Source organism: Tupaia chinensis, unplaced genomic scaffold, assembly GCF_000334495.1.
Source record: "Tupaia chinensis unplaced genomic scaffold, TupChi_1.0 Scaffold000388_1, whole genome shotgun sequence".
NCBI lineage: Eukaryota > Metazoa > Chordata > Mammalia > Scandentia > Tupaiidae > Tupaia > Tupaia belangeri.
The window spans coordinates 1,043,686-1,055,765 of NW_006159890.1; positions in this window are offsets into that span (position 1 = coordinate 1,043,686).

Here is a 12,080-nt window from a genome sequence, read left to right on the forward strand (position 1 = left end):
TCTATCTCTACAGAGAACATGCATACTATATAGCAAAAATCTCTCTTAAAAAGAAGAAAAAGAAGATATGAGTAACTTAACACCTAATATAGGTAGAAACACCAAGAATGAAACATTGCAGGGAAGATTCAGGTTACTTACTAGTGAAAATGCGAGCTTAAAAAACACTCAGCATAACAAAACTTTTCGGGGCAATAATGACTGTGTTGACTGTTTCATGTGTAAGTTAGCCATTTGTTCAATTATAATTAGCAGTTTGTAGTTTATTATGTGTCAATTACTAATAAAGCAAAAAAAAATCTTCTCCCTCTTTCTATTAAGGAATACAGAAGACAACCCTATAAATACAATTCTATGCCTGAATGGCTTCGCCAATACATTCTACCAAATTTAAAAAAGAGTAATACAACTTCAACTTAAGGGAATACTACAGAAGCTTCTCCAAGGAAATGTGACAGAATACTTGCCTCTTAATCAATGACATAAATAGTAACTCTTATTAAGAAAATAAGATCAGAGAGAATAATACCACATGATTATAGAAGCAAAATTATTAATGCATAATTTGAAAATCAAAACCAGCTATATATAAAAGTTAGTATATTATGATCAAGAGAGATGTATCCCAAGAATACAGAGTTGTTTTGACATTGAAATAATAACCAGGTATGGAAACAGTTGATGGCATAATGGTTACACATCTCTGGATTCCCACATGGTTGACCATGGTTTGAGTCTTGGATCCAGCAGCTTGAAATGCATGCCAGGCATATGTATGTGCTTGACCAAAAATTTTGACAGGAGAATGGAGGAGAAGGGATTGCAGTGTAGATATCCCTCCTGGAGGGTGATTTATTGCTTTCTGTCTCTCTGTCTCTCTTTGCCTCTCCAGTGAGCATATGTGCCCTATAGCAAAAATCTCTCTCTTAAAAATATATATCTTGTCATTTGCAACATGAATGAACCTGGAGGAAATAATGCTAAGTGAAATATACCAGCTATATATGATCATTGTATACTCTATGGCTATTTCATTATTTTTATACACATATAACTATATCAATATAGCTATATGTACACATATAGAAGTTATGTACACACATTCACATTATATATATATGTTTGTGTATGTATATAAAATTCATGGAAAAGTTGATACATATGGAAGAAATGATCTTTCTGTTAGGGATTAAGTAGACCAGGAAAGAATAAAATAAGAGAATACCTTGAAAACACATTAGCATGTCATAAACTGAGAAATATCAAAAACTACAATAAAAATGAAAGATAAAAATTAAATAGGTAGAAATAAAAAGTAGTCCCTGATTTACCAAGTAATTAATGATTTTACCAGCTATTTAATTTGATCACTAATATAATTTTTTCCTTAATAAAATGCTAATTATGATAGTTCTTCAGAATTTCAGAATTAGTTTATTCATCTCTCAAATTTATAACCTAGGTAATGAAAACTTTAAGAAGGAAAAGGGAAATTCATTAAAGGGTGCATTCCATGTAAGACTCCTAATGTACATATTATCTAGATTAATTCATACATTGTCCTGGGAGTAGGTAATTTATTCTTATTTGGTACTGGGGGAAATGAAGTTTTAGGCCAGTTACCTAATTTGTACAAGCTCACACAATAGTTTGTGTAAGAGTAGACAGCAATTCATGATTTTCAGTCTTTAAAAAAAAAATCATCTGAGAGCAGCACTTGGAGTGATGGCTATTTCACTGGATTCCCATGTGGTTGACCATGGTTCGAGTCTCGGACCCAGCAGCTTAAATCATGTCAGGCACGTGTGCATGTGTGCCCAAGATCTCGAGAGGAGAATGGAAGAGAAGGAATTGTGGCGTGGCCATCCCCCCTGAGGGGTGATTTCTCGCTTTCTCTCTCTCTCTCTTTCTAGCAAGCACACACACCCTATAGCAAAAACCTCTCAAAAAAGAAAACAAAAAACATCCTATTCATTGTACTATATTTACTTTTGTTGAATTAATTCTTATTAAAACTTTTACTTTTATTTTTTGTGTTTAAATTAAGTTTATAAAGTATACATTATGTTTAAAAGAAAGAAAATGATATTGTTCAGTATTTGCAGTTTTCTAAGTGAGTTAGAATATTATCTTAAAGCAATTAAGAATCTCCCTTTTCTACATTTTTGGTCAAGGGTGAGCTACAAAAGTACCAGCTGCCACCATTGAGTACTCACCTCACTACCAGCTTTTTTTTTTTTTTTTTTTTAGAGATCTTCAAATCAGTCTCTCCTTAAAGAAAGAGTATTTGTGTTGTCCCTATTTTCCAAAATCAGAAAGTAAAATATTTCTTTTTTTAAAAGAGGGTTTTTGTTTGTCTGTTTGTTTCTTTGTTTTTGCCTTAGGGTGTGAGCGCTCACTGGGGAGAGAGACAGCGAGAGTGAAAGTGAGAAATCACTTGTCTAGGAGGGATGCATGCACCTGGTGTGATTTCCAAGTCACCAATTTTGGGACTTGAACCACAGTCGCCCATGTAGGAGTCCAGAGATATAAACACTACACTATACTGACCTCAAATATTTCTTTTTATTGCTATCAATTTTACTATTTATTCAAATATGGCATGTTTTATTGTATCCAAAACTAAGAGATTTTATGCATTTCTGAAATTCTATTTTTTATATTTCTATTGTTGGTGACAATTTAGAAATATTTACAAATAGAGTATAAATATATGTTTTAGTTACTGTGAAATATTAACATATATTTGTGTTTGTTTTATGTGAACAAAAGAGATCATATTTCACTCATTAAAAATTCCATAAGAATTTTGGGACCAGGAGTTAGCATAATGGCTATGTCGCTGAACTCCCATGTAGTTAACCGCAGTTTGAGTCTCGGACCTGGTGGGTTAAACTTATGCTGGGCATGTGTACGTGCATGCCTAAGATCCCGAGAGGAGAATGGAGAGTTGGCCATGGCCATCCACTGGGGGGTGATTTCTCGCTTTCTGTCTGTCTTTCTAATGAGCGCACGCGCCCTATAGCAAAAACCTCTCCCAAAAAAAAAAAAAAAGAATTCTACTAAATATTTTAAAGAAAACCCTTACTAATAAGCATTTACCTTAAAAGTCTAATACAATATGTTTTAAAAATAGATGATATCTAAAAGAAGGATGATATCTAAAATATCTATAATCAAGTCACCAAAGAGTTATAAAAATAAGCAAAAGATTAATAACATTTCTATATGTGGTAACTAATCAAAATAGGACTATTTATTCTCTAAAAAAAATAAGGATCAAGTTGAGAATTAATTGTTAATTGGTTAATCATTTGGTAATGGAAATAGACATGCTTTTTTGAGATGTGAAGCCTTTACAATAATATGATCGGAAGGACTAGTAGGTGGCCTAGTGTTTAAGGAGCTGAACACCCACATGGCCAATAGAAATTCGTTTCCTGGATCAGGCAGCTTGCTTTCTTACTTTCTCCCTCTCTCTGTCTCTCTGCTGAGCATGTATGCCCTACAGCAAATTTTTAAAAAAATGATAATAAATAAAATAAAGTAATTCTTTAAAAATAATAATAATGATAAAAAAGCAAAAACAAATGTGATCTTCAACAGCCACCTCAGATAAAAACATATGCAAAAAGAAAGAGGACTTTGAAATCTAATGTGGTTTTTTTTTTTTTTTTTGGAGGGATTTTTTCTATAGGGTGTGTGCCTTGCCAGAAAGTCAAAGAGAGACAGAGAGACAGAAAGCAAGAAATCACTCCCCTGGAGTGATAGCCATGCCACAATCCCTTCTTCTCCATTCTTCTCTTGGGATCTTGGGCACACATGCACACGCTCCCTATGTGAGTTTAAGCCACAGGGTCCGGGACTTGAACCACTATAGTTTACATGGGAGTCCAGTACATAGCCATTACTCCAACTGTTGGTCCCAGAATCTAATGTATTTCCTAAAGAGGATTTTGAAATTGAATTAATTTCTTAAAGAAAGGTCTTTTAAAAGTGGTTACATTTTCTTATTCTATTTCTTCCTAATGAGATAGTGTTATGTACAATTTTGATACCACAAATCTTTTTATATTATAAACTCTTATCTTCAACAATCCTCTACATCGAAATTACAAATTCTTGAGACCAGCAGTTAGCGTAATGGCTATGTCGCTGGACTCCCACGTAGTCGACCGCGGTTTGCGTCCCAGACCTGGTGGCTTCAACTCACGCCTGGCGCGTGTGCGTGCGTGCCCAAGATCCCGAGAGGAGAATGGAGGAAAAGGGACTGCGGCGTGACCATCCCCCCGGGGGGTGATTTCTCGCTGTCTATCTCTCTGTCTCTCTCTATCTGGCGAGCGCACGCGCCCTATAGCAAAAACCTCTCCAAAAAAAAAAAAAGAAATTACAAATTCTTTCATTGGCTATGTTAAGACTATTTTTGTTTTCAAAACTCCGTCTTCATCAGTTTATAAGACTTTTTGTTGTTTGATTTTTAATCATTTTATTTTCCTTTAGAACTGTATTTTACAGTAAAAAACAACACTGACAATTCAATAAATACTTCCAAAATAACTAGTAGAGCAAATTTTGTTTACAACATAATGTAATGTTAAATGCTAAAGGTGAAGAGTATGTTCATAGCTTAGATTTGTTAATTATATACCATGTACATATTTTTAAATTATACTGTACTCTGCAAAGATATATAATAATTAATGTGCAAATCATAAATTACAATAAGTATTTTTAAAAAGAAGTGATTAAATTATTTGCCAAATCCACAATTAACATTATGTAGAGAACATGCCTTCCCCATAGCCTACTGATTAAGGAGCCGATTTCACATGACAATAGGACTTCTAGTATCAGCCCCAGTGGCTTGAAAAGCACTCTGGCACATGTGTATGCATGTCTAAAATCCTAATAGGCTGAAGAAATGGAGAAGAAAGAATTGTGTGGTCACCATGACCCCACTTCTCCCTACCCCTCATCTCTGTCTCCTCATCTCTCTCTGGTGAGCGTGTATAACTTCTGGCAATTAAAATGAATAAAAAATGTAGATATAAATTTAATTCCTCTGATTAATTTTATCCTAGTTATAACATACTCTTTAATCAAAATCTATGACTATACTCATGTGTGAATTGTTTAAGAAGAAGATGCTTATTCTTACAGTTTATAACTTCGTAAATGTCTGCTTTGTAAAATTTGCTATTCTAGGCTTTGAAACTTCCATGGCAAACTATTCTACTTGCCTTGAAATACACAGCAGTTTAAAGGAATAATAACTAAAAAAGCCCTTACAATTTATGTATTAGGCAATAATGTGTGAAATACTAGTATCCATCAAAGAACAGAAGACGGTAACCTAATTTACTAGTCAATTATTAAGGATTGTTTTCTCTAGGGAAATATTCTAAGTTGTAGGTTAAATGTAATGACTAAAAGTTCACTGGATCAAGGAAAGGGCAGGGGTGGAAGCTTGGGGAGAGGGACAAGAATGAGTACTCCACATAAAGTTAGACGCTTAGACAAGGGCCTCATAGAAAGTTAGACAATAGACATAATTAAAAAAACCCTGAGTAGTGTAATATGGTAGAAATGTCAAATGCAAGATGCATGAGTCATCCTTCATAGAAAAATTTTGGAAACAAACAGATAAGTGTCTCATGGATGTTTTTAGGGAAATAGACATCAATATAAAAATTAGGGATATCTGTAAGGTGGTACAGTTAACTAGGTGTGGTGACAGAATTACCTTTGAAGAATAAGAAAAAGGATTGGGATTGGTTTGGCTAAATGTGGGAGTGATTTTCTAAGAGGAAGATAAATCTGAATGGGGAGGGGGAGCAGTGATGTGTTTACTTTTTTAGCATATTGAATTTGATTCATTTATTTTACATCTAAGTAAGGAAGTCCAGCAGGAACTTGGCTGGAGCTCAACAGAGACTTCCAGGAAAGAGACACAGACTTCACACTTTGCATGATATGAGCGACTTCCTTCACCAGTGGGAGATTATATTCCTGACTGAATGTGAGTCTAGTAAGTATGAAAGTATGCCTAGAATTAAGTCCTGAAAACATTTTACATAGACAGGAAAAGAGTAGTTCTGAAAGAACATTTGTGTCAGACAGGCAAAAGGAAAATGAGAGTAATAAAGTGACCAAAATGAAAATGAGCCTAATATAGTGACATAGGCTCCTATGACAGAAATTCTTCTAAGGAGCAAGTAATCAGCTATGCCCAAAGGTACAGGCAGCCCTATAAGATGAAAGACGTGTGATGGATTTAGCCATTAATGAAACAGGAGCTAAAGAGAATCAGAATAAAATCACTCTCAGTTCTAAACTGAAGTCATCAGAACTAAGCCAACCGATTCTGAATATTTGTTGAAAGAATGCAAAATTGTGAATTTGCTTATCAAAGCATAGCATATTGGAGCTATGCTTAAATTTAAAAAAAAAGCATTCCTTAAAACAAATTTAAGGAAGTGGTAAAAGGGTTATGTACTAAGTAAGAACTTGTCTCATTTTCTTAACACATTAAGCAGGCTAAAAATAGGAATAGATATATAAAGAACTTAAATGTTTTTGTTCTGAGTTAGAAGTGACATTTTAACATAGGCTAAGCAGAGGCACTTGGCCATATCTCTGTATCTAACATAATCCAAAAGGTATCGTAACTAACAAAAATTATATTGCAAGGACCAGCAGATGGTATAATGGTTACATCACTGGATTCCAGTGTAATCAACTGTGGTTTGAGTCCTGGACCGGGGGGCTTAAAACTCACACTCATGTGCGTGCCTGCCCAAAATCCCGAGAGGAGAATGGAGAAGGGATTGCAGTGTGTGGCCATCCTTCCCTCCGGGGGGCGGGAGGTGATTTCTCGCTTTCTGTCTCTCTGTCTCTCTCTATCTCTTTGGCAGATACATGCACACAATAGTAAAAATCTCTCTAAAAAATTAAATTATATAAGATATTCTATCTTCAGTTCAGTAGCTAAGTGATTGTATTATGCTCAAGTAAATAAAAATCAGTTGTGGGGCCAGTGATGCAAGGGAAAATGCAATCTTCTGTGGGGTAAACCCATATGGGACAGCTCCCAGTTCAAGTGAAAATGGGAGAAACCTCCCTGAGTATGCCATCATGTACTTGCTCTTTTTTTTTTTTGGAAAGTTTTTTTTGCTATAGGGCGTGTGTGCTTGCAGACAGACAGAGAGAGACAGAGAGACAGAAAGCGAGAAATCACCCCCCGGGGGGGATGGCCACACCACAATCCCTTCTCTTCCATTCTCTTTTCAGGATCTTGGGCCCGCATGCACATGTGCATGGAGTGAGTTTTAAGCCACCGGGTCCAGGACTCAAACCATGGTCGACTACGTGGGGCTCCAGCAACACAGCCATTACGTCAACTGCTGGTCCCATGTACTTGCTCTTGATTTGGGACTCAGTAAAGTCTAGGGGTGGATCACAACATCGGGACTCTTTTGGGGGTGATGACTCATGCACGTGCTCTCTCTCTCTCACTCATGGTAGAAGTAGATCTAAATAAATAAATATCACTTGTCGGGACAAGCAGTTAGTGTAATGACTATGTCGATGGACTCCCATGTAGTCGACTGAGGTTCAAGTCTTGGACCCAGTGGTTTAAACTCACGTCAGGCACGTGTCGTGTGTGCCCAAGATCCCGAGAGGAGAATGGAGGAGAAGAGATTACAGCGTCCCCCCGGGTTCTCGCTTTCTGTCTCTGTCTCTGTCTGGTGAGTGCATGCGCCCTATAGCAAAAATGTCTCCAAAAAAAATAAATAAATAAAATTTAAAATAAATAAATAAATAAATAGCACTTGTTTGTAATTTATCATTATTATCATTTATAAATTCAAGAGAGATGCTTCTGCAATAGAAAAATTGCATAAATTAACCCTTGCTTCCTCTCGGGGTCTCCAACATGAAGGGCAAACAGCAAACTACAAGTTACGAAATTATTTTTTGCAGCCCTGGGCTTCTTTTCAAGTGGGAAACAGCTGGCAATCAAGAGTTTCACTTCTCAGAGTATTTGCTTCAAGCAGGAAACTTTGTTTTCCAGGGCTGGCTTCCCTGATCATGTTCCCTAGACTAAGAAGCTTCAATTATTCCTCAGATTATTTTTACAGCCACACATACTAATTTCACTTTGCTCACAGTATGGAACTTCAGGCTACTTTGAAATTTCCTGAGATTCAGAGATGATGGAGCAGAAGAAATTGCCCCTAACAAATTATCTGTCTTCCCATCATTTCCAATATGTTTAATGTTAAACTGAAACACATTTCATAAACGCGTGCTCATGTTAATAATAAGATGAGGTAAGGAGATATAAATGACATGGAGAAAAGAGTATTTTTACTGTTTTATACTAAGTAGCTTCGAAGTTTTCTATCCAAACTTTTTTGTCTTACCTCAGGCCAAACAAAACCATCTTATTTTTAGTTGCTGTTTCATAACTTTGTTTTGAAAATCATCACCTATAAATTATTCATAATAAATTCCTATTGCTCACTCTTTCTGTAAAGCTATCCATAATATATTATGAATGCTTTGACTGTTCAAAAACTTTTAAGAGCAGAGATTTTATAAATAAAAAGTGAGGAAAGAAATCCATTAGATAATTGGGGAGAAGTTATGCAGTGGCAACAGTAGCAGAATAAATTAAGCTGCAGTATAATGAGGATGTATATACATATACATTAGATGTTTATTATTTTTCTAATATTAGGCTCTGACTATGGAAATTACATTAATAAAACACCTTGACTACAGTTCTGAAAATAATGTCATGTTTTTAACAAACTTTATAAGGAATTCAGAAAACTTGAATTTTAACACTTTTTTTTGAGAGAGATTTTTTGCTAGAGGGTTTGTGCACTCACTGGAGAGATAGAGAAATAGGTAGAAAGTGAGAAATCACCCCCAATGGGAGATGGCCGATTGCAATCCTTCCTCTTTCATTCTCTTACTGGGATTTGGCTACGCACACACATGCCCAGTGTGAGCTTAAAGCCACGGGGTCCTGCACTGGGACCAGTTAGCCATGTGGGAAACCATATGCCACCTGTGGGCTGGCCCCTATTTTAACACTTTTAAAAACCTTTGTGGCAATATATGTCCTTTTATCATTCTTCAATCTACAGAAGTAAACAAACAAAAGCCAGAATTTATACTTAGAATCACAAGAACATATTTTGTTATCAGATATTCGTGATTAAATCCTGAACCATAAAGCAGTTTCTACATTATGATTAAGAAAGTTCTCTTTCACACTCTTAAGTATTTCTCACCTATTCTTAAGTTCTTCTTGAAAGAATTTTTTTTCTTAGTTTAAAAATATATGTTGAGGCCACCAGAGGAGAGGCTAAAGCAGCTGGAGCCTACGTGGCTGACTGTGCTATTGGAGTGCTGGATTCAGCAGCTTCAAACACACATCAGACACATGCATGAACCCCAAATCGTGAAAGGTGGCAGAAAAGGAGGGAGAAGGCTTTGTAGGGTGACCATCCCCCATAAGGAGTGCTTTCTCACCTCTCTCCTCTCTCCAGTAAGTTCATGTGCCCTCTGACAATCTTTGTGTGTGTGTGTTTGTGTATGTGTATATATACATATAATTATAACTATAACTATAACTATAACTACAACTATATATATATATATATATATATATATAAACTTATTTCTAAGACTACCTTCACCTTACATCTAACAGACTACTAAATACTATCCTTGGATAGGTACTAGTTGTCATTTCATCATTCTTTAAAAATAAAAGCAGTTTTATTAAAATTTTCCCATTATGTGCAGCAATAATACATATTTAATTTGGGGATATACTGTAATATCTTATAAATTATGTACTGTTTTCTGATAGTACATACCTTACTACCCCTTCTATAGAGCCAGAGATTATAAATTTTTAAATAATTATTTTATTTAACTTTACTTATTTATTTTTAATTTGACCAGAGAGGGACAGAGCAAGAGCAAGAGAAAGGGACAGAGAGAGAGAGGGAAAGAAGAAAGCAAGCTGCCAGGTTTGGAATTCAAACCATGGTCTGCTGGACCCCGTTTTTTTTTTTTTTGTAATAATTATTTTGTTTAACTTTATTTATTTTTAAAATTTGGATCCTCATTTCTTAAAAAGTTTGGCATTCAGTTAACTATAGGCCTCTCTAATACATTATTATTTCTTTTTATTGATTTTTCCCCCAGTAGCCTGGACTTCGAACTTTCCTCTCCCAACCTACTTTTTCTGCCCGCCCCAGTTCCCTTAACTTACACCAACAAACTTGAAGTCTTTCAAAAATCTCATTTCCAAATTTCCATGTGTCAATTCTAACATCTTTTTACCTTCTTCTTCCTATTAACCAGTTACATTTTTCTGCATTTACCAGACCTGCTAAGAGTGCCAATTGCTCATTTTTTATTTTGTTCATTTTATTTTAGTTTTAGTTTTTTGCTATAGGATATGTGAACTCACCAAAGAAAGACAGAGAGAAAGAGATAGAAGGAAAGTGAGACATTACTCACCCAGGAGGGATGGCAATACCACAATCCATCAATTCTCATAACTCTTTTATATTTCTTTCTTTTCCCCATTATAGATCAATACTCCTTTGTTCTTGTTATTTTGGATGGATTTTTTTCCTCTCATATACACAACCAGGTTCTCATCTAATATATGGCTCCACACTTACAGTTTACCTAAAGATAGGCTTGAGTAATTGTTCCAACTATGCTCCAGAGTATACAACAGTACTTCAAAAAGCACATGGAAAACTGGAATTAATGTACACTTTTTTTTTTGTATCTCCCCCTGTTGTATCATTTAGAATATCATCAAAACATGCTATGATATTTTTAATATTTAAAAAGAATTCCACAGTTATGCATTCATATGTAACTACTTGCATAGTAGTTCTAAATCTTAGAATAGTTATTTATACTTATTTTGAACTTGTTTAATTTTATTTATTACTCTTATTGTAAAATTTACTGTAGGCGATGTGTGCTCGCCAGAGAAAGATAGAGGGAGACACTTGCATATTTTTTCAACAACTTCACAAATAAATCTTAGAATAGTTATTTATACTTATTTTGAACTTATTTGTTTAATTTTATTTATTACTCTTATTGTAAAATTTACTGTAGGCGATGTGTGCTCGCCAGAGAAAGATAGAGGGAGACTGAGCAAGCAAGTTCAGGGAGTGCCGTAAGTAGAGAGTCTTTGTGCTTAAGTGGCAGGGCGAAAGCTCTAAACAAAGGCAAAATCTACTGCTGGGTGATATTAACTGGATTGGATCCAGTTGTCTGACTGGGTCAGACAGAAGCTATCAGTAACCTGGGTGTTATCCAAAGATTGCCAGGGGAGGCTTGTCTAAAACCACAAGTGGCTCTGCTGCTGAAGTTTTGCCTCCGTTATAGAAGAATGGCTAGGAGCCAGTGGAGCTCTCTGGCAGAGATGCTAGGTCTGCCTGACCCCCGCTGTGGCCTGTTCTGTCCTTTCTCAAATCACAGCCCTTTCCCTCAGGGTACCTTATCTCCCACTGGGGCAAGCAAGCCGCCAGGTCCATGACTCAAACCATGGTTGACCATGTGGAAGTCTAGTGCCCTAACCACCAAGCCACCTACTGGCCCCCAGTTTTCTATTCTTATCATGTCCACATCTCTCTGTAGTCATTCTTGAGCTAACTTCAGTTAGGTTTTCAGAAAATATGATCTTATTGAATTCACTGATCTGTTCCAAGTTGCTACATTCATTGATCATTTCTCAGTTCTTGTTTAACCTGAGCAGTAAGAAGCATGTGACAATTGATAACTTCCTCCTCATAAAACACTTTCTTGGCTTTGAGAACAACATTTTCACTCTTCATTTGATAGATACTTATTCTCAGTTTTATTTAGTGCCTGTCCCTTGTCTGTCCTATACTTTTGTATTAGACTACCACCAGACCAGAGCTCTCATCCCTACCCATGCTGTCGTCCATGTTTATGGTCGTGTCACCATCAATCTGTTAACAAATCCAAATATGCATCACTAGCCAGACTTTTATATCAAAATC